The sequence below is a fragment of the Lissotriton helveticus genome, chromosome 10 (assembly GCF_964261635.1).
Source record: "Lissotriton helveticus chromosome 10, aLisHel1.1, whole genome shotgun sequence".
NCBI classification, from domain to species: Eukaryota; Metazoa; Chordata; class Amphibia; order Caudata; family Salamandridae; genus Lissotriton; species Lissotriton helveticus.
Genome location: NC_136071.1, coordinates 1,091,013,604 through 1,091,038,323, shown reverse-complemented (window position 1 = coordinate 1,091,038,323; position 24,720 = coordinate 1,091,013,604).

Here is a 24,720-nt window from a genome sequence, read left to right as displayed (position 1 = left end):
GCCTGGGCACAAGTATATGCTGAAACTCAGCAAAATAGTTTTTCCATCAAAAATGTTCAATAACTAGGGTAGTTGTACATATCTTCTTTATTCGCAATCCATAGATTGTCTCGACATCTCAATGTTACTTCACATGATATGTCTCCATCAACTATTTTCTTTATATTTCTTTCATTTTAATCCAAAACATGGCCTCCAATGGCCTCCCAATGCATTTCGGCGCTAGCCTGCGCCTTTATCAAGGGATCTGCAAGTTTAAATAATCACAATTACCACTGGACATTACACATTCAACAAAACTATCTGCATTAAAGTAATGCCAATATACTTTTCCAAAATACCAACTTCATGCTACATAATCACAGTCAATGTACTATATGCTATAAACAAGTTATCAATGAAACACGCTACATGTATCTAGAAATGTCTGCACTGAAACCGTTGTGTGATTTAACTAGAGAACGCAAACTAAAAATTCGCTTAAATGAGCATAAGAGTAATATCCGTACTAAACAGCTCAAATCTACAGTGGCCGCACATTTCATGGAAGCAGGACACCAAATCAGTGACTTGAAAGCATGCATTTTGGAAAACGTGGAAAAACACGAGGGGATAAACAACAAAGTTCAGCTGTTGAAGAGAGAAAACCACTGGATATATCGTCTTAGGACTTTAAAACCGTTTGGACTCAATGAAAGAGTGGAGTTTCAATGTTATCTGTAAAGTATTAGATATTTTGTTGCTTTTATTATTAGCATGAAGTGCTTTGATACAATGTTCCTTGAATTTCTACATTGTTTAGAATCCATGTACCACAATGCATTGGGCAGCATTTAATTTCATCCTAATCGTTGTTGTTCACCTAACACGCACACTGAGTAACACCTGATAACAGTGGATATTCTGTGCATACAAGTACCAAGGTGCCTAGCGCCGAGTTATCTCCGCCCCTTATTTATCTTAACGGTTCCCACCGCGTCGCGTAGGAACCTCAGAAGTGCAGCAGACCTTTGAGTGCGGCAGTTAAACAGAGTTCGGTAAGCGCGCTGACATTTCATTTCCCCGCTAAGCGAGAACCACGCGTAGTTACGCTTTAAGTGTTTGAGTAAAGATCATGGTTTTTGGTCAGTATAACTATAGAGCCACGCGCGACTTAGGAGGCAGCGTTTAACTGTAGAAAGGAGCCAGGTTAACATCTGTTTTTACCGAGCATGAGGATACGCCCGCGCTTAGGGTATTCATCACTGACATCTAGTTAAATCACACAACGGTTTCAGTGCAGACATTTCTAGATACATGTAGCGTGTTTCATTGATAACTTGTTTATAGCATATAGTACATTGACTGTGATTATGTAGCATGAAGTTGGTATTTTGGAAAAGTATATTGGCATTACTTTAATGCAGATAGTTTTGTTGAATGTGTAATGTCCAGTGGTAATTGTGATTATTTAAACTTGCAGATCCCTTGATAAAGGCGCAGGCTAGCGCCGAAATGCATTGGGAGGCCATTGGAGGCCATGTTTTGGATTAAAATGAAAGAAATATAAAGAAAATAGTTGATGGAGACATATCATGTGAAGTAACATTGAGATGTCGAGACAATCTATGGATTGCGAATAAAGAAGATATGTACAACTACCCTAGTTATTGAACATTTTTGATGGAAAAACTATTTTGCTGAGTTTCAGCATATACTTGTGCCCAGGCATACGGGTTGATTATGAACTTGTGACTTTCATTGAGTATAAGCTGCACCCTAGAGTGGAGGGTGTTCCTGGAGCACAGTGATCTTATTAAAACTATTCAATACTTTGCAGTGCCTGAATCACATGACCTCTGTGATTGATACTTGTACCTACTCAGTTTGGTTCGGAGCACGCCACACAAGCAACGATGCAATATGATGACATTACCCACATGACAGAAAGTAGGGCGGACACTTTCGCCTTTGATGAAGCTGCAAGTGCGCGAATATATTCATTGATTCAAGAAGATACCACGGAATTCGCAACCAACAAAACTAAAGAGCAACACATCAAGCAGTTATTATACCTAACGAGAAAGACCATTAATCAAAGACTTCATGCTAGTACCTTAATCAGGTACCACAAATCGCAACGGATCCCAAGAGGACTCAGGATCCCTCTTAAACCCTCATTATGTAAAAACAGTAAGCAATTTGTAGATAAATGGTACGCAATTTTAAATAAATGTAGTTTAGATCTGATCCTGTTAATTATCGAGGAGTTATCGAAAATACTTGAAGAATTGAGTACTGAAATTGTGGGAGTACAGGAAGAATTGAAGAAATTCATGAGCTCTGAAGAACTGGCTAAAACTTTGGAAGACATAAATCAGCAATTGGTGAAACACACACAAGAAGTGAACGAGCGTAAGATCAGAAAGTATCGTCGAGACACCCTCGATTATAAACTTGAGGAAGTTTATTCATGGGCGGAAGTCTATGCTAAAAGAAGAATCAATAGAGGACAAAACTCACAAACAGATACCTCCTCTACAGGGAGTGAGGCGTCCACACGAAGCGGACAACAGAAAACACAGGCACAGGCATCTAATGAAACCCCGTCTACCTCTGTACAAACGTCTTTTTTAGAGTCAGGCCCAGACAAAAGGGCAGACCCAGGAGGGGCAAAAAATATAGAAAAAGAACAAGAACAACCCACGACGAAAGACAAACCCAAGAGGAGAAAATAACCTTAGGAGAGATGGATGAAAACAACTTAGTCATAAACATTTCACATAAAGTCATCACTAATAAAGAAATGCAAACACTACAGAAAGGTATGTCGTTTATTCCTACTACAGGAACTGATGTCCTAGAACTGGAAGTGAGTCTTTTCAAGCTCACTCGGAAATTACGCCTCAGAAACTTCTTTGACAATGTTGTGACAGACACCACAGACAGAGAACCAGATGAATTAAGAGGGCTTAAAATGTCCAGCAAATATATGGCGCCAGTGAGCCACAAAGCTATAGACCTATTTGAAACTCTTTGTAAACAGGATCTACACAAGATTAACCCTAACCGAAAAAAATATAGCAACATCTCATCAGGAGAACTTAGGATCATAAGAAACATCAGCCAGGATGAAAGTATATTGTGCCAGAAAGCAGAAAGGGAGGTGCACTTGTCATCATGGATCGAATGTATTATGACTCAAAGGTTAATGAACATCTAAACGACACCAATCTATATATGAGTATCACACACAATCCCACTAGAGAAATACAAGACATCCTGACACAAATTTTGATGAAAGCAGTAGAGAATGGCACTATTAAGGAGAAGACCAAACAATATCTCACACAAACTGACCCACGTAGCCCGTCATTCTATATGACGCCGAAAATTCATAAAGATTTGTACCAACCACCGTGCAGACCTATCGTATCAACTGTTAAGAGTGTACATGAACCTGTGGGGAAATTCCTCGATAAATATCTTCAAATATTTGCAGTGGAAGCTCAGTCATACATCAAGGACACTACCGATTTTTAAAAAAAGTTGGCGAATACCAAAATTAGCAAAGAACAAGAGATTTGCATGGCTACCATAGACGTTCAGGCATTGTATACGTCGATTCCTCATTTAACAAGCATTGAGGCAGTGGAGAAGGTATTGCTGCAAAGCGAATATGATGAGAGTATGAAAGTCTTTCTGATGGAGCTTCTAGAGTTTACCCTCATGCATAGCTACTTTAAACATGGTCAACTATGGTATATCCAAAAGAGTGGTACAGCCATGGGAAATTCGGCTGCGCCGACGTATGCAAATATTTTTATGAGAATTTTTGAGGAAACGAACATTTTGAGTCACGACATTTGGAAACAACATACAAAACTTTATGTTCGTTTTATTGACGATATTTTTATCGTTTGGGAAGGTGCCAAAGAAATACTGTCATCTGAAATTTCTAGATTAAACCTCATAGATGAACGTATCAAGTTTACTTGGGATATCCAAGATAAAACCATCAATTTTCTAGATGTAAATGTCACCCGTGAGGAATCCAGTTTTGACACTTCTCTATATAGAAAAAACACAGATCGTAACAATCTATTGAGCTTTGAGAGCTTTCATCCTCCTGCGCTTAAAAGACATTTACCATTTTCTCAGTTTATGAGGGTGAAAAGAGTCGTCTCGGACCAGGATAAAGCAGCAACCCAGATGACAGAGATGAGTTCACGTTTTGAGACAAGAGGATACCCCTTATCTGTTCTGAAAGATGCCACAGACAGAGTAAAGGACATATCAAGAGAAGTTCTGTTGAGTAGCAAACCTAAATCCAAGGAACAGCGAATTACATGTGTCAGTAAATTTTCAACAGCCAGTAATGCCTTCAAAAATATTGTTAAGAAGCACTGGTCCATTTTGCGGATTGAACCAGATTTCAAGGGAGCATTTGAATTGGATCCTCTATTTGCACATACTCGCACGAAAAACATAGGTCAACTGTTGAAAACTCGAGATAAAGTTAACGCATACACAATTTGGAGAGGAACTCTACCTTGTTTGAATTGTAGTAATTGTGGGAACATCAAGAAGGGCACTATGCTATCACCCCCAGACTACCAAGTGAACACTAACCTACAGGTGAATGGCACATGTGACTCTATGAACCTGATTTACATTTTAAGTTGCCCTTGTAAGTTACACTATGTTGGCCATACAGAACGCAAACTAAAAATTCGCTTAAATGAGCATAAGAGTAATATCCGTACTAAACAGCTCAAATCTACAGTGGCCGCACATTTCATGGAAGCAGGACACCAAATCAGTGACTTGAAAGCATGCATTTTGGAAAACGTGGAAAAACACGAGGGGATAAACAACAAAGTTCAGCTGTTGAAGAGAGAAAACCACTGGATATATCGTCTTAGGACTTTAAAACCGTTTGGACTCAATGAAAGAGTGGAGTTTCAATGTTATCTGTAAAGTATTAGATATTTTGTTGCTTTTATTATTAGCATGAAGTGCTTTGATACAATGTTCCTTGAATTTCTACATTGTTTAGAATCCATGTACCACAATGCATTGGGCAGCATTTAATTTCATCCTAATCGTTGTTGTTCACCTAACACGCACACTGAGTAACACCTGATAACAGTGGATATTCTGTGCATACAAGTACCAAGGTGCCTAGCGCCGAGTTATCTCCGCCCCTTATTTATCTTAACGGTTCCCACCGCGTCGCGTAGGAACCTCAGAAGTGCAGCAGACCTTTGAGTGCGGCAGTTAAACAGAGTTCGGTAAGCGCGCTGACATTTCATTTCCCCGCTAAGCGAGAACCACGCGTAGTTACGCTTTAAGTGTTTGAGTAAAGATCATGGTTTTTGGTCAGTATAACTATAGAGCCACGCGCGACTTAGGAGGCAGCGTTTAACTGTAGAAAGGAGCCAGGTTAACATCTGTTTTTACCGAGCATGAGGATACGCCCGCGCTTAGGGTATTCATCACTGACATCTAGTTAAATCACACAACGGTTTCAGTGCAGACATTTCTAGATACATGTAGCGTGTTTCATTGATAACTTGTTTATAGCATATAGTACATTGACTGTGATTATGTAGCATGAAGTTGGTATTTTGGAAAAGTATATTGGCATTACTTTAATGCAGATAGTTTTGTTGAATGTGTAATGTCCAGTGGTAATTGTGATTATTTAAACTTGCAGATCCCTTGATAAAGGCGCAGGCTAGCGCCGAAATGCATTGGGAGGCCATTGGAGGCCATGTTTTGGATTAAAATGAAAGAAATATAAAGAAAATAGTTGATGGAGACATATCATGTGAAGTAACATTGAGATGTCGAGACAATCTATGGATTGCGAATAAAGAAGATATGTACAACTACCCTAGTTATTGAACATTTTTGATGGAAAAACTATTTTGCTGAGTTTCAGCATATACTTGTGCCCAGGCATACGGGTTGATTATGAACTTGTGACTTTCATTGAGTATAAGCTGCACCCTAGAGTGGAGGGTGTTCCTGGAGCACAGTGATCTTATTAAAACTATTCAATACTTTGCAGTGCCTGAATCACATGACCTCTGTGATTGATACTTGTACCTACGCAGTTTGGTTCGGAGCACGCCACACAAGCAACGATGCAATATGATGACATTACCCACATGACAGAAAGTAGGGCGGACACTTTCGCCTTTGATGAAGCTGCAAGTGCGCGAATATATTCATTGATTCAAGAAGATACCACGGAATTCGCAACCAACAAAACTAAAGAGCAACACATCAAGCAGTTATTATACCTAACGAGAAAGACCATTAATCAAAGACTTCATGCTAGTACCTTAATCAGGTACCACAAATCGCAACGGATCCCAAGAGGACTCAGGATCCCTCTTAAACCCTCATTATGTAAAAACAGTAAGCAATTTGTAGATAAATGGTACGCAATTTTAAATAAATGTAGTTTAGATCTGATCCTGTTAATTATCGAGGAGTTATCGAAAATACTTGAAGAATTGAGTACTGAAATTGTGGGAGTACAGGAAGAATTGAAGAAATTCATGAGCTCTGAAGAACTGGCTAAAACTTTGGAAGACATAAATCAGCAATTGGTGAAACACACACAAGAAGTGAACGAGCGTAAGATCAGAAAGTATCGTCGAGACACCCTCGATTATAAACTTGAGGAAGTTTATTCATGGGCGGAAGTCTATGCTAAAAGAAGAATCAATAGAGGACAAAACTCACAAACAGATACCTCCTCTACAGGGAGTGAGGCGTCCACACGAAGCGGACAACAGAAAACACAGGCACAGGCATCTAATGAAACCCCGTCTACCTCTGTACAAACGTCTTTTTTAGAGTCAGGCCCAGACAAAAGGGCAGACCCAGGAGGGGCAAAAAATATAGAAAAAGAACAAGAACAACCCACGACGAAAGACAAACCCAAGAGGAGAAAATAACCTTAGGAGAGATGGATGAAAACAACTTAGTCATAAACATTTCACATAAAGTCATCACTAATAAAGAAATGCAAACACTACAGAAAGGTATGTCGTTTATTCCTACTACAGGAACTGATGTCCTAGAACTGGAAGTGAGTCTTTTCAAGCTCACTCGGAAATTACGCCTCAGAAACTTCTTTGACAATGTTGTGACAGACACCACAGACAGAGAACCAGATGAATTAAGAGGGCTTAAAATGTCCAGCAAATATATGGCGCCAGTGAGCCACAAAGCTATAGACCTATTTGAAACTCTTTGTAAACAGGATCTACACAAGATTAACCCTAACCGAAAAAAATATAGCAACATCTCATCAGGAGAACTTAGGATCATAAGAAACATCAGCCAGGATGAAAGTATATTGTGCCAGAAAGCAGACAAGGGAGGTGCACTTGTCATCATGGATCGAATGTATTATGACTCAAAGGTTAATGAACATCTAAACGACACCAATCTATATATGAGTATCACACACAATCCCACTAGAGAAATACAAGACATCCTGACACAAATTTTGATGAAAGCAGTAGAGAATGGCACTATTAAGGAGAAGACCAAACAATATCTCACACAAACTGACCCACGTAGCCCGTCATTCTATATGACGCCGAAAATTCATAAAGATTTGTACCAACCACCGTGCAGACCTATCGTATCAACTGTTAAGAGTGTACATGAACCTGTGGGGAAATTCCTCGATAAATATCTTCAAATATTTGCAGTGGAAGCTCAGTCATACATCAAGGACACTACCGATTTTTTAAAAAAGTTGGCGAATACCAAAATTAGCAAAGAACAAGAGATTTGCATGGCTACCATAGACGTTCAGGCATTGTATACGTCGATTCCTCATTTAACAGGCATTGAGGCAGTGGAGAAGGTATTGCTGCAAAGCGAATATGATGAGAGTATGAAAGTCTTTCTGATGGAGCTTCTAGAGTTTACCCTCATGCATAGCTACTTTAAACATGGTCAACTATGGTATATCCAAAAGAGTGGTACAGCCATGGGAAATTCGGCTGCGCCGACGTATGCAAATATTTTTATGAGAATTTTTGAGGAAACGAACATTTTGAGTCACGACATTTGGAAACAACATACAAAACTTTATGTTCGTTTTATTGACGATATTTTTATCGTTTGGGAAGGTGCCAAAGAAATACTGTCATCTGAAATTTCTAGATTAAACCTCATAGATGAACGTATCAAGTTTACTTGGGATATCCAAGATAAAACCATCAATTTTCTAGATGTAAATGTCACCCGTGAGGAATCCAGTTTTGACACTTCTCTATATAGAAAAAACACAGATCGTAACAATCTATTGAGCTTTGAGAGCTTTCATCCTCCTGCGCTTAAAAGACATTTACCATTTTCTCAGTTTATGAGGGTGAAAAGAGTCGTCTCGGACCAGGATAAAGCAGCAACCCAGATGACAGAGATGAGTTCACGTTTTGAGACAAGAGGATACCCCTTATCTGTTCTGAAAGATGCCACAGACAGAGTAAAGGACATATCAAGAGAAGTTCTGTTGAGTAGCAAACCTAAATCCAAGGAACAGCGAATTACATGTGTCAGTAAATTTTCAACAGCCAGTAATGCCTTCAAAAATATTGTTAAGAAGCACTGGTCCATTTTGCGGATTGAACCAGATTTCAAGGGAGCATTTGAATTGGATCCTCTATTTGCACATACTCGCACGAAAAACATAGGTCAACTGTTGAAAACTCGAGATAAAGTTAACGCATACACAATTTGGAGAGGAACTCTACCTTGTTTGAATTGTAGTAATTGTGGGAACATCAAGAAGGGCACTATGCTATCACCCCCAGACTACCAAGTGAACACTAACCTACAGGTGAATGGCACATGTGACTCTATGAACCTGATTTACATTTTAAGTTGCCCTTGTAAGTTACACTATGTTGGCCATACAGAACGCAAACTAAAAATTCGCTTAAATGAGCATAAGAGTAATATCCGTACTAAACAGCTCAAATCTACAGTGGCCGCACATTTCATGGAAGCAGGACACCAAATCAGTGACTTGAAAGCATGCATTTTGGAAAACGTGGAAAAACACGAGGGGATAAACAACAAAGTTCAGCTGTTGAAGAGAGAAAACCACTGGATATATCGTCTTAGGACTTTAAAACCGTTTGGACTCAATGAAAGAGTGGAGTTTCAATGTTATCTGTAAAGTATTAGATATTTTGTTGCTTTTATTATTAGCATGAAGTGCTTTGATACAATGTTCCTTGAATTTCTACATTGTTTAGAATCCATGTACCACAATGCATTGGGCAGCATTTAATTTCATCCTAATCGTTGTTGTTCACCTAACACGCACACTGAGTAACACCTGATAACAGTGGATATTCTGTGCATACAAGTACCAAGGTGCCTAGCGCCGAGTTATCTCCGCCCCTTATTTATCTTAACGGTTCCCACCGCGTCGCGTAGGAACCTCAGAAGTGCAGCAGACCTTTGAGTGCGGCAGTTAAACAGAGTTCGGTAAGCGCGCTGACATTTCATTTCCCCGCTAAGCGAGAACCACGCGTAGTTACGCTTTAAGTGTTTGAGTAAAGATCATGGTTTTTGGTCAGTATAACTATAGAGCCACGCGCGACTTAGGAGGCAGCGTTTAACTGTAGAAAGGAGCCAGGTTAACATCTGTTTTTACCGAGCATGAGGATACGCCCGCGCTTAGGGTATTCATCACTGACATCTAGTTAAATCACATAACGGTTTCAGTGCAGACATTTCTAGATACATGTAGCGTGTTTCATTGATAACTTGTTTATAGCATACAGTACATTGACTGTGATTATGTAGCATGAAGTTGGTATTTTGGAAAAGTATATTGGCATTACTTTAATGCAGATAGTTTTGTTGAATGTGTAATGTCCAGTGGTAATTGTGATTATTTAAACTTGCAGATCCCTTGATAAAGGCGCAGGCTAGCGCCGAAATGCATTGGGAGGCCATTGGAGGCCATGTTTTGGATTAAAATGAAAGAAATATAAAGAAAATAGTTGATGGAGACATATCATGTGAAGTAACATTGAGATGTCGAGACAATCTATGGATTGCGAATAAAGAAGATATGTACAACTACCCTAGTTATTGAACATTTTTGATGGAAAAACTATTTTGCTGAGTTTCAGCATATACTTGTGCCCAGGCATACGGGTTGATTATGAACTTGTGACTTTCATTGAGTATAAGCTGCACCCTAGAGTGGAGGGTGTTCCTGGAGCACAGTGATCTTATTAAAACTATTCAATACTTTGCAGTGCCTGAATCACATGACCTCTGTGAATGCTACAATTTAACCCACTGGAGGGGCGGTTGATGATGGGTGCATACAAAATTAGGGAGGTATACCAAACCCTGCCTACCGATAGCCCCGCAACTTTGGACACGCTGCGAGTTGCCTGGGAGGGTGTTGTCAAAGGCTTGGATGACGACAGGACAGAGGCGCTAGCAAGCCCCGAGTGCGGCCATTGCACCACGCCAACGTCTTATCCAATTTAAATATATACACAGAGCATACTTTACCAGGTATCGCCTATTGTGCATGGGTGTGATATCCTCTCCTACATGCCCCTGTTGTGGTGGGGAGGAAGGCACATTCATACATACAGTGTGGAGTTTCTCCGTGCTCTTGCCCTTCTGGCGGGGGGGTGACCTCCTGCCTGGCAGATTCCGCTTGACCCCAAGCTAATTCTCCTACATAGTACGGCGGCGATAGGTGGCAATAGATACAAACATTTCTTGTTCTTGGGGCCGACTCTGGCCAAGCGTGACATAGCCCAACACAGGAGGGAGGTATCTCCACCCTCTCTGGGTGGATGGAAGCATGCTATAGATAAATGTATGGGATTGGAACTAGCAGTTTTTCAGGCACATGGATTCCCCAGAAAAACTAAAAATATGGAAACAGTGGGTGGAGTACAGAAGAGTTGACTTGCCCCAAGCACTGTCCTCGGAACCCCTCTTAAATCAGGAGATAGTCCTACAACCATGGATACAAGGGTAGCTCTTTCTTCCTGAATGTAGTAGATTATATTTTTTCGGACGGAGTACGTGGTTTGTGCCTTGGGTTCTTTTTAAAAGTTTACACGATTGGTATTGCTTGGGTTTAAGCTACAATTGATATTGCCTATTTATCCAGGCCCTAGCTGAAGCACGCATGATCTAAGCCTCCCAGACAAAACCCTCTGGAAAAATCTAGCTCTAGAGGAAGATCGCCAGCACGTCTGTGCAAATCCTGGCAGAGATTGAATGCAACATTAAGGAGCCTGACTCCAGACCAGTCAACTATGGTGCAGGAGTCTTCACAGTCTGCTTCAACAAGAATGGGTGTTTGTGGTTTGCACAGGCAACTAGACCATTGCTTGTGTGCTGCTAGGCCGGAAAGAGCAGCTAGTGCCAGTGAGGTGGGTTGGGGGGATGGGTCAGCGGCGATGTTGCGGTACTCACCAGAGGCTGTGCCACTGTCCCCTTAGACCCTGCTACTTTCTCCAGGAGCTGCCTTTCCCAGACCACCTGGTTTGCATCAAGTTTTGGTTTGACATATTTGTTAACGTTCTATGCTCATAGTGGGGTTCATGCACAGCAACTGCAGATATGTGCACACACTAGCCACATTTTATAACAACTACAATGTTCTCCCTCAAGCTATTATAAACGGAGAAGTCACAGGGCGGGACACTGAATCCTCAGGGGCATGCTATGGAATGACTATCAAAATTGGCAGTTGCAGTGCTAGAGGCCTTAACAACCCAACTAAACATATTGCGGTGCTCTCTATGCCTCACAAGACTGAATGTAACATCAATTCAAGAAATGAACCGTCTTTCAAAAGACTGGCATAGACTTAAATCCAGAAGGTTCCTGAGGCAGTTTTTCTCCTCGAGTCCTGCCCCCCCAAAAATGGAAATTTGGTGTTGAGTAAATTCATGGGAGAGGTTGGAGACAAAGGGGCCCATTATGATATCGGGTGGATCGCCACCACCAGCTAGGCGGTGGCGATCCACCCATAAAATGTCCCTCGTTCACCCCCGCCATATTAGCATGGCGAGGGGCACTGCGGCGGATGGAAATACTGTCTACCGCTTTTCCGCCGGTTGGATTGACGGCCAGGCAGAAAAGGTACTTAATATGGTGGCGGATGCATGCCTTTCCATGGCAGAGACTCCGCCATGGAAAGGCATGCGAGAATACACTGTGGGGGCCCTATGCGGGCCCCCTGGGGTGTGGATAGCTGCACTGGGGGGAACACATAGTACCCCCCATGACTGCCATGCACAAGGTGGCAGGCACTGCGCAGTGCCTGTCACTTTGTGTATGGCAATACACAAGATGGGCTTTACCATTGCGGCGGGTGCTGCTTAAAGCACTGCCCGCCGCAATGTTAAAGTCGAGGATGCGCGGGCGCATACTAATTTGCCTAGCGGGACCGCTGCAACTTCGGCGGTCGGTCCCATGCTCCGTTGCGGTGGCGGGTGGACTTCATCCTAATAGGCCCCAGAGTGTCTGAACAAGGGGCAGGGTATTGGCCTCCAGATTCTTTCTGAAAGGGGAGAGCTTCACTGTGGCAAACTGGTATACACCAAACAGGGGGGGCAACTGGCTTTACTTACTATGACTATTATGCATTGATCAGTGGTCTTCAAACTTTTTAATGCTATGCCCTCACCTGTGTAAAAGTAAAAGAAAATACAATTATTCTCTTAAATTGGCAATGTAGCAACATATTCAAACACCAAGTTAAATTTGTTACCCCTTTTAAATGTAATCAAATACATGATTGCCAAACAGACTATTCTGGTCAGCCAGGCCTTACTAAAGTGCAAAAGTATCAATAGTGTGATTAGCAGAAATGGGGGCAGGAAGAAGTTTGAGAACTTCTGAATGAGACAGATATGGACCATTTAACCATTGTATCTCCAGAAGGAGATACAATGGTTAAAGGACACTGGGGATAGAAGACCTATGAAGAAAGCTGCATCGCTCCTGCAAAAATTACTTCTGCACCGCACAAGACGTATGCACGCCTCGATCACTTGCTTGGCACGCCCTATTTGGTAGAGGGAACAGTTTTGTGGAGATTCTCCCCATGGCCCTCTTGGCTCATGCCCCCAATGCTCTAGTCCTTCTAGATGGTAAAAGACATGAGTGCACCTGCAGACTTTTGTGAGCTGGTATTGCGTGAATTAAATAGAAAGTCTATTGACACTGCAATCTCTCAATGTATGTCTGAAAATGACTGGAGTGAAAGCAGCCGCAGCATTTTATGGGACACACTGCAGGCTGTAATCAGTGGTCCCGTTATTGCTATCCCTGCAAGTGACAACAAGTGTAGAAGGAATAATAGAACTCAGCTCAAAAAGGCGGTGAAAGAGCTAGAAGAAATATACAAACACAACAGGGCATCCAGGGTCTGGTGATCCTTAATGGGTAAAAAGGCCCAACCGAGGCTTCTAGACCAATGACGACAGATGATACCTTGATCATGCTCAAACATAATTGTAAATCTTTATTAGTTTCTTTAATTCAAAAGTAAAGTCAGCCAACATGTGCTCTGATGGAAAAACCCTCTTCCTCGGGGCTGTGAATTATATCAATCAAAATCAAATATAACTTCATATAATAAAGAATGAGCTCTGGAAAAACAGAGAGAAAAGTTATACATTGAAAAAATAAAATTAGAATCAATAATAGAATAATTCTTACTTGACAGAGTTCTTCAATTACATCAATGTTCACATCTGTATATTACAGTAGCTCCATAATTTAACATAATCTTAATAGTATAGATCAATCCTACATGAGTTCATTATCAACTGAAATTAGTTTAGATCATTCTGTTAAAGACAATCTCATATCTATCTAAATATAAATTCTAACTTAATGTTCCTTGACCATATAAGGTTAAACTGATTCCAAAAACAGGGGTACCAATTACCATCACATAACACCCATCAACATCTAATTTCATACCTGATAATTCCTACAAATAATTTAGCCCAAAAGTTTCCATATTGTAGAGATTTTCCTAAACATATATTTTTCATTGCCCAATCCGTTATCTACAAAGATAAGAAAATCCAAACTGTATACAAATGATAAACGATTTTCCTAACACAGGCTACCAATAAAGATTTCATTCCAGCTGTTTCAAAGTCATCATGTGCCCTGGGCACCCCCCAGCTTTTTGCTGACTGATACTGGTGGTAACTGACTCTGGCCGACCCTGGGCTCAGCCTAACCACGCCCAGGGCCAGTGCTATGCTGAAAAGAGACACATTAGACTGCAGTTAAAACACCTACATACACTAGGGTACACAATGGTATGATGGGGTACCCTGTGATTGGCATGGCCTACCCTATAAGCCCTTGGTATATAATAGGGCAGGGGGAATGAAACTAAACTGCCATGCCCTAGGGTACTAGGGACTTCTAGGTAGATGCCAGTAGCTCAAAAGCAGACCTGGGTTCCAGGACTGCCTTTAAAAAGTAAGTTGTGCCCAAACTCGACTTTGGTGTTTGGGGCACTTAACAAAGGATAACCTGCAATGTTTTGGCATATTAGGGACCCCAGGGTCTCCCCTAGGTATCCCAGGGATAGGGGATCAGGTATTTATAAGGTACACCCTTATAAAATGAGTTTTTTATATGCCTGGGTAAAGTGAAATTTCACATTTCACTCCCAACATTGTAGTAAAGTGCTGCTCAAATTCGATTTTGATGCTAGGAGCACTGTGGAGGGAGGATCTGCAATATTTCTACAGATTCAGAACCCCTAAAGTCTCCCCTAGTTGCACACGGGGTGGGGGTCCTGTATACAATATGTTTTTGTAAGTCCTGGTGCTGGAAAAATGGCCAGAATCATTTTACCCATTGAAAATCTCCTGTCACATAGGTTAACATGGTAGGAAGTTATCGATTAATAACTCTTGATAGGAGAGGGCTAGAAATGCCATTCAAAGACTTGCCAGAATGGTATTAATAAATCCAACAATATCATATTGTTGAATTTCTCCTAAAGTATACATACAAGAAGTTATAAGACTTTCTTGTTTGTAAGTCCAAATTCAGCCTTCCAGTGGTCTACCCTGATTGGTCAGAGTTAAGTGGGTTAGCCAGGCAGCCTTGAAGAGGTGATAAAGAGCCCCTGGGGTTAACCAGCTCTGCTGGCAGGGCAGTGTGCTGTTCCATAGGAATGCCAGGCCAGGGGGAGGTGTTGTAAACTATGTTCTTTAAAGAGGAGAGTAGAGACCAGTGTCATTTACAGCCCTGAACTTCCCACCTTAGGTAGATAGTAGGATTAAGGAAGGTATGAGCAGATGCAGGGGGGAGAGTCTAAGTAAATTAGCCATCGTAGGGGTGTGTTTAGCCAGCTCTTACCTCCTTGCTTGAGAATCAGCCATTATGGATTTGGAAGATTTGATGCACTCTGGGACTAAATAATGTCACACTCTACAGCACGGGTACTCATAGTACGGCCCGCGGGCCGTCAGCCAGCAAGCCTTCCCTGGCGGCCCGCGGACTTTGCAGACATGTACCCGTGTTTTCATTTTTTTTTTTACAGTGTGTCAGCAAACACCCATGCGGCAGCGTGACTCAAAGACTCTGCTGCTTTGTGGGGGCCGTGTGATTCCGGCTATAGTAAGAGTGGGGCTGCAGGGGGCTAAGAGGTGAACAAAGCCTCATTAACATGTAAATGGTCTTTTAAAGACCTGTGAAGTGCTCCAGTGAGGCTGTGTGTGTGTGTGCCCAGAAGCTGTCTCAACCCGGGCACACACAGGCAGGGTGAGATGACAGAGGGAGGTAGAAAAAAGGAGGGAGGGAAAGGGAGAGAGACGGGTGAGTGAGGGTGAAGAAGGGTGATGGAGTGAGGGTGAGGGAGTGAGGGTGAGGGAGTGAGGGTGGGAGGGTGAGGGAGGGAGGGTGAGGGAGGGTGGGTGAGGGAGGGAGGGTGGGTGAGGGAGGGAGGGTGGGTGAGGGAAGGAGGGAGGGTGAGGGAAGGAGGGTGTGGTGGTGAGGGTGAGGGAGAGTGAGGGAAGGAGAGTGAGGGAAGGAGAGTGAGGGTGAAGGAGAGTGAAGGTGAAGGAGAGTGAAGGTGAAGGAGAGTGAAGGTGAAGGAGAGTGAGGGTGAGGGAGAGTGAAGGAGAGGGAGAGTGAGGGAGAGGGAGGGTGAGGGAGAGTGAGGGTGAGAGGTGAGGGAAGGAGGGTGAGGGAAGGAGAGTGAGGGTGAGGGAAGGAGGGTGAGGGAAGGAGAGTGAGGGAAGGAGAGTGAGGGAAGGAGGGTGAGGGAAGGAGGGTGAGGGAAGGAGGGTGAGGGAAGGAGGGTGAGGGAAGGAGGGTGAGGGAAGGAGGGTGAGGGGAGGAGAGTGAGGGAAGGAGAGTGAGGGTGAAGGAGAATGAGGGTGAAGGAGAGTGAGGGAGAGGGAGAGAGAGTGAGGGAGAGGGAGAGTGAGGGAAGGAGAGTGAGGGCGAGTGAGGGAAGGAGAGTGAGGGAGAGTAAGTGAGGGAGAGTGAGGGAGAGAGTGTGAGGGAGAGAGTGAGGGAGAGAGTGAGAGTGAGGGAGTGAGAGTGAGGGAGAGAGAGTGAGGGAGGGAGAGTGAGTGAGGGAGAGGGAGAGTGAGTGAGGGAGAGGGATTGAGGGAGAGGGATTGAGGGAGAGGGATTGAGGGAGAGGGAGAGTGAGGGAAGGAGAGTGAGGGAAGGAGAGTGAGGGAAGGAGAGTGAGGGAAAGAGTGAGGGAGAGAGAGTGAGGGAGGGAGAGTGAGTGAGAGTGAGGGAGAGGGAGGAAAGGAGAGTGAGGGTGAGGAAAGGAGAGTGAGGGTGAGGGAAGGAGAGTAAAGGCGAGTGAGGGAAGGAGAATGGGGGTGAGGGAGGGTGAGGGAGAGTGAGTGAGGGAGGGAGAGGGAGGAAGGGAGGGAGAGGGAGGAAGGGAGGGAGAGAAAGGGAGGGAGAGGGAGGGAGGGAGGGAGAGGGAAGGAGAGTGAGGGAAGGAGAGTGAGGGAGAGTGAGGGAAGGAGAGTGAGGGAGGGAGAGTGAGGGAGGGAGAGTGAGGGAAAGTGAGGGAAGGAGAGTGAGGGCGAGTGAGGGAAGGAGAGTGGGTGAGGGAGAGAGGGAGAGAGAATGAGGGTGAGGGAGAGTGGGTATGGGAGGGTGAGGGAGAGTGAGGGTGAGGGCGAGCGAGGGAAGGAGTGAGGGCGAGCGAGGGAAGGAGAGAGTGAGGGAGAGAGTGAGGGAGGGAGAGAGAGTGAGGGAGAGTGTGGGTAAGGGAGAGTGAGGGAGGGTATGGGAGAGTGAGGGAGAGAGAGTGAGGGAGGGAGTGAGGGAAGGAGAGTGAGGGAGAATGAGGTTGAGGGAGAATGAGGGTGAGGGAAGGAGAGTGAGGGAAGGATAGTGAGGGAGGGAGAATGAGGGTGAGGGAGAGAGAGAGGGAGAGTGAGGGAAGGTGTTAGGTCATTGTGGCGTGGGCTGTGCCAAAAACATTGACATGTGGTTAGGCTTGGTCTCCCCAGTGTCCATTAGGTTAGGCTTGGTCTCCCCAGTGTCCATTTGCATACACGCCCTAGTCATTCTGTGAAAATTGCGTTCTTTTGAGACGCTCCCTAACATACGTAAAGGGACACGCCTGAACGCAAACCAATGCTTGGCTTACTATCCGGTACCACGCCCCCTCCTTGCTTCCTAGTTGTGAGAAACGCCGTTCCTTCGGCGTCTCTGCTACGCTCCCGATTCCTTTCCTCCATTACGGAACCTCTTTCTGGGTCTTTGTGGCATTTCGAGCCTTTGGTCACTCTCCGACTTCTCAGCAGCAGCGCCCGGAAGGCTCCCTTGACTCCCGCCTTCCCCTCGAACAGATATCCCCTCCCATACTTCTCCGTCCACTTTGGAGTCTCGTCACGAGCATTAGCGGAGGTCTCCCAAAACTCTCCGTACTCACTAGCAGCTAGTCAGTTCTCCCGCCCTCCTTCGGAGGCTTTGTCTCTGAGCCTTTTTGCGGAAAATTCATTTTCCTCTGCTTTGGGGCCTTGGCGGGAACTTCCGAGCATTTCTGCACAGTATTTTTGTTTTCTTTTGATTCCTAACGAGAGAGTGCTCGCTCCGCTTGGTACTATTTTACCAGGCCAGGCTTCGCCTCTCTTGAGCGTGTGACTGCTCCGCTCTTCCCTCCCCTGAAGAGCCGGCCAGTACACCTCAAATCCATTCCCCCTATTATTTAGTTTGTGTGAATGGTGTATGCGTCTTTTCCTTGAGTCCTCTACTACTTGGGCTGGCATCATAATTCCTGGGCTATTCTTTCCTACAAGGACACCTTTCTTCAAAGACGCCCTTGGACGAGGCTGGGGTAAGTGAACCTCGGTTCTAAGCACATGTCAATGTAAAACTAATGGTTGTTTATTGAATCTTGCATAGGAGTATTACTACTTGCCCTGTTTTCTTTACAGCATTTACTCCACCAGACAGACCAGCTTCATTCCTGTTGTTCAACCCTATGTATGGGGAGAGTGGTGGACACTCCTTGGATTTTCCCCCATACCTTTAAAAAACAGTCATCAGGAGTGTGTGTAACCTGGCATTCTTGGCACTGTTTTTTGGAGGTTAAGGGGATTTATCTTCGCTCCTGTGGAAAACTGGCTTGTATCTTTTAAATGTTAACAGAAAGCCAAGCCCACGTATTTTTTTTCTACCTGAGCGAAGATGAATCCTGATAAAGCTGACATTCCCTTAGAACAGGATTTTCACAATACACTACACACCCATACAATGGAAGACCTAGCTGCAGCCTTGGTAGACCTTCAAAGACCTTCAAGCAGAAGTAGGGAGTTTATGTCAGGAAAATCAGAGATTACAAGCAGAAGTCCTACAGTACAAAACACCAGAATACAGAGAAACAGGTACGATCCCCAAGGTTAGAAAAAATGATATCCGACCCGCTCGATTTTCCATGCCATCATCTGCTACAGGGGCGGGGGCTAGGGCAGAAGGTGACATACCCCCAGTACAGGTTACTGTTCTTACTCCCAGTCCAGTTCCTTTGGCCATGCCCGAAAGATTTGGTTTTCAGGTGACAGCTCAAAATATAACATTTTCATGAATCAATGTCAGCTACAATTTTTATGTAAGGCGGCAGCATTTCCAGATGACTCAGCCAGTCGCCTTCATCATCTCTTACTTGGCAGGTAACACTGCAGAATGGGCGGTCCCTTTGGTAGAAAACAATGACCCCTTATTATACAATTTCCCTTTGTTTCAGGAAAAGATGAGAAGCTTGTTTGCCAAACATACGTATATGCAGGCAAGTGATAACGCACTTCTGAATCTCAAACAAGGATCTAAAGATCTCTTGTCATATATTACTAGTTTTAATAGACTGGTTGCTGAAACTCATTGGCCTGAGGACAAAAGGACCTCTTTATTCTATAGAGGTTTGTGTGATGAATTAAAAGATTTGTTGTCACAAATTATGAATCCCCCCCGAGGACTGTCCCTCGTTTATTGAATTAACGGTGAAGCTAGATCTCAGATTACACGAGAGAAAAGGCGAGAAGGCTCGTGTTGTGGGACCCAAATACGTCATGATATGTGCAGAGAAAAAAGAACCCAAGGACACTTCCGAGCCCATGCAGATCGGTGGTTTACGAGGGCCATTGTCTGCTGAAGAAAAGGATAAAAGAAGAAAAAACAATCTTTGTTTATATTGTGGAAAAGGGGGACATTACGCCAAAGATTGTCCGGTTCGTCCCAAGGTCTCTATTAAAAACGTGGCCAGTGGTACTCTGGTTCAGGAAAACTAGCAAACTTGAAGAAAGACGAGGTCGATTCTTCAAGTGGCGAAATAAAACAGATCTCTCCTAACAAGAAGATGGTGCCAAGAGTGGTAAAACATTTCACCTTGAATATCACTCTCATTTATACAGCACAGTGTAGATTTAACATGTCTACTCTGCTAGACTCAGGAGCCACTGGTAATTTTTTTGATTTGCAACTCGCAAAAAGAATGGGAATACCTTTTGTCCCTAAAGAACACCCTGAGCCCATAAGAGCAGTAGATGGTTCCAAACTGTCATCCGGGTTAATTACATACCAAACGCCACCCCTGGTCATTGTATTAAGTAATGGACATTCGGAGTAAATTACCTTTGATTTGATCGATGCTCCCAATTTTGGATTTGATCGATGCTCCCAATTTTGGAGCAATCTTATGCGTTCCCTGGCTACAGGTGCACAACCCTTTGATCGATTGGGCTAGTAGAACGGTAGTCTTAAAATCTCAATACTGCTTACTTCATTGCTATCAGGAAGCCAGTGAAGAGATCAACCCATTATACTGTGCATTGCAAACTGTAGCTGCGGCCTCTTGTGTTCCTGACATACACGCAGAGTATCAAGGGGTGTTCAATGAAATAGAAGGCACCAAACTAAAACCTCATCGCAGTTATGATTGCCGCATTGATTTAATACCTGGAGCGGAATTACCATGTAGTCGCATCTATGCCCTTACCCCTTCGGAGACTGATTATTTGAAACAATATTTAGATGACATGCTGAAAAAGGGTTTTATAAGACACTCTACCTCCCTGGCGTCATCTCCTCTGTTTTTTTATAGACAAGAGGGAAGGGGGCCTCAGGGCATGCTTGGACTATAGAGCCTTAAACAAGGTCACAATAAAAAATACATATCCGCTTCCACTCATTCCTGTTCTTCTTGACCAAATAAGAGGGGCTAAGATATTCACCAAAGTAGATCTCCGGGGTGCTTATCATCTTATCAGAATCAAAGCAGGGGATAAGTGGAAGACGGCATTTCGAACAAAATTTGGTCTATATGAATATTGTGTCATGCCTTTTGGCCTCTGTAATGCCCCTGCTGCCTTTCAGTATTTTATCAATGATATCTTGAGAGAATATTTGGACATCTTTGTAATAGTATACATTGATGATATTCTCATCTATTCCCAGAATGAACAGGATCATATTGATCATGTAAAAAAGATATTGAGTAAACTCCAAGAGAACCACTTGTTTGCCAAGCTAGACAAAAACACCTTTCATACCAAGGAAATTGACTTTTCAGGTTTCATCATCAAGCCTGATGGCATACAAATGGATCCACAAAAGATTAAAGCCTTGATTCAATGGCCAAGTCCTTCTTCCGTCAAAGAAATCCAGTCCTTTTTAGGGTTCGCCAATTTTTATCGTAGGTTTATTGATCATTTTTCTGACTCCGTAGCCCCCATAACTAAATTGCTAAAGAAAGGTGTACCCTTTGTATGGTCCGAAGAAGCGGAGAAAGCCTTTCGCTCCTTAAAGGACAAATTCACCACAGCTCCTGTCATCAAACACGCAGACAACACACAGCCATTTTTTGTAGAGGCAGATGCCTCCCAATACGCCGTAGGGGGGGTGCTTTCGCAAAGAGATAAGACCTCAGGACATATGCATCCCATAGCCTACTTCTCTAAGACGCTGTTACCTGCCGAACAAAACTACACCATTGGAGAACGAGAACTGTTGGCTATTAAGTTAGCCTTTCAAGAATGGAGACATCATTTGTTGGGTTCTCCCCATACTGTTACTATTTATTCTGATCATAAGAACCTCCAGTTTTTTAGATCAGCACGAGCCCTCACTCCCCGACAGATGAGATGGGTATCCTTTTTTAGCGAATACGACTTTATCATTACCTATCGTCCAGGGCCCCAACATGGCAAAGCTGATGCGTTATCCCGGTTAGAACAATCAGCAGATATGTGAGTGAAGGATGGTGCACCGAAAAAACTGGTCCATAGACGGCAAGGTAATTTAGAAAAAGTCCTTTTATTTTAAATGTTAAAAAGGCCTCAGCCAACGCGTTTCGTCCCCAAGTGGACTTCGTCAGGGCTAGAATGACCCGTCAGTTGTGGTTGGTCACAAGGAGGTCGAGTTGTCACTCCTACAGCAACAGCCTAATCATTCAAGATTATGCATAGGCAATATTGATCTTCAATATACGAAGAAGCAGCAAGCGATGTGGCATCTATCAATCGTGTTCACCGCTATAGTAAAGGTCGCCCCGTATTAAGGGAATGTACTGAATTCATAGTACCGCACTTAAGCGAGTCAGAGATTCTCTTAATAGTGATAGATGCCACATCACCTTTTTGCTGGATATTCATTTTCCTCTGCTTTGGGGCCTTGGCGGGAACTTCCGAGCATTTCTGCACAGTATTTTTGTTTTCTTTTGATTCTTAACGAGAGAGTGCTCGCTCCGCTTAGTACTATTTTACCAGGCCGGGCTTCGCCTCTCTTGAGCGTGTGACTGCTCCGCTCTTCTCTCCCCCCCCCCCTCCTCCCCCCTCCCTTGAAGAACCGGCCAGTACACCTCAAATCCATTCCTCCTATTATTTAGTTTGTCCTCTACTACTTGGCCTGGCATCATAATTTCTGGGCTATTCTTTCCTACGAGGACACCCTTCTTCTAAGACGCCCTTGGACGTGGCTGGGGTAAGTGAACCTCGGTTCTAAGCACATGTCAATGTAAAACTAATGGTTGGTTATTGAATCTTGCATAGGAGTATTACTACTTGCCCTGTTTTCTTTACAGCATTTACTCCACCAGACAAACCAGCTTCATTCCTGTTGTTCAACCCAATGTATGGGGAGAGTGGTGGACACTCCTTGGATTTTCCCCCATACCTTTAGAAAACAGTCATCAGGAGTGTGTGTAACCTGGCATTCTTGGCACTGTTTTTTTGGAGGTTAAGGGGATTTATCTTCGCTCCTGTGGAAAACTAGCTTGTATCCTTTAAAGGTTGACAGAGTGAGGGTGAGGGTTAGGAGAGTGAGGGTGAGGGTTAGGGAGAGTGAGGGTTAGGGAGAGTGAGGGTTAGGGAGGGTGAGGGTTAGGGAGGGCGAGGGTTAGGGAGGGCGAGGGTTAGGGAGGGCGAGGGTTAGGGAGGGCGAGGGTTAGGGAGGGCGAGGGTTAGGGAGGGCGAGGGCGAGGGTTAGGGAGAGCGAGGAGGAAGGGGAGGGGAGAGCAGAGGGGGGAAGGAGAGCGAGGGGGAAGGAGAGCGAGGGGGGAAGGAGAGCGAGGGGAAGGAGAGCGAGGGGGAAGGAGAGCGAGGGGAAGGAGAGCGAGGGGGAAGGAGCGAGGGAGAGTGAGGGAGGGTGAGGGAGAGTGAGGGAGAGTGAGGGAGAGTGAGGGAGAGTGAGGGAGAGTGAGGGAGAGTGAGGGAGTGGGAGAGTGAGGGGAGAGTGAGGGGGTGAGGGAGGGTGAGGGAGAGTGAGGGAGAGTGAGGGAGAGTGAGGGAGGGAGGGAGAGTGAGGGAGGGTGAGGGAGGGAGAGTGAGGGAGGAGAGTGAGGGAGGGAGAGTGAGGGAGGGAGAGTGAGGGAGGGAGAGTGAGGGAGGGAGAGTGAGGGAGGGAGGAGAGTGAGGGAGGGAGGGAGAGTGAGGGAGGGAGAGTGAGGGAGGGAGAGTGAGAGGAAGGAGAGTGAGGGAAGGAGAGTGAGGGAAGGAGAGTGAGGGAAGGAGAGTGAGGGAAGGGAGGAGGAGGGGAAGGAGAGTGAGGGAAGGAGAGTGAGGGAAGGAGAGAGAGGGAAGGAGAGAGGAAGGAGAGAGAGTGAGAGAGTGAGAGAGAGTGAAGGAAGAGAGTGAGGGAGGGAGAGTTAGGGAAGGGAGAGTGAGGGAAGGAGAGTGAGGGAGGGAGCCCTCCAGAGTGAGGGAGCCGCCAGATTGAGGGAGAGAGGGAAAGGGAAGGAGAGAAGGAGGGAACGGGAAGGAGAGAGAGGGAAGGAGAGAGAGGGAAGGAGAGAGAGAGGGAGAGAGAGAGAGGGAAGGGAGAGAGAGGGGGAAGGAGAGAGAGGGGGAAGGGAGAGAGAGGGGGAAGGAGAGAGAGGGGAAGGAGAGGGAGGGGGAAGGGAGGGAGGGGAAGGGAGAGGGAGAGGGAAGGAGGGAGAGGGAAGGAGGGAGAGGGAGGAGAGAGAGGGAAGGAGAGAGAGGAGGAGAAGGGGGAGAGAGAGGGAGAGGAGGGGAGGAGGGGGGAGGAGAGAGAGAGGTAGGGAAACAGAGCGAGGGAGAGGGAAACAGAGTGAGGGAGAGGGAAACAGAGCGAGGGGAGAGGAAACAGGGCGAGGGAGAGGGAAACAGAGTGAGGGAGAGGGTAACAGAGTGAGGGAGAGGGTAACAGAGATGGAGGCGGAGAGGAAGACAGATATGGAGAGGGAGACAGAGATGGAGAGGGAGACAGAGAGAGAGAGTGAGACATTTAGAGTGAGTGAGACAGAGGGAAAGAGGGAGTGAGACAGTCAGTGAGTGAGACAGATGGAGAGAGAGAGAGGGAAGGAGATGGAGAGAGAGAGAGGGAAGGAGACAGAGAGAGAAAAAGAACGAGAGAGAGAGATGTGTGTATGCCGGGTCTGGTGGCTCAGTGGACGAAGGCATCCGCTGCAGGGACCTGTGATTAACCTCATGGTCACAGTTTTTTTTGTTGCTCTAGCCCCGCCCCCACTGACCCCGCCCCCACCGGTGCGGCCCTCAGACATAAACCACACTGTAAATTTGGCCCCCGAGAGAAAGTATGTGAGTACCCATGCTCTACAGGATGTGGTCATATATTGGAGGAGTTACCCTGCTCCCATTGGTCAGAAGTGACTTCCTGCATGACCCAGAGAACTTGGAATGAGTATCTGAGAGGGGCTGAGCCCTCCAGATCTGC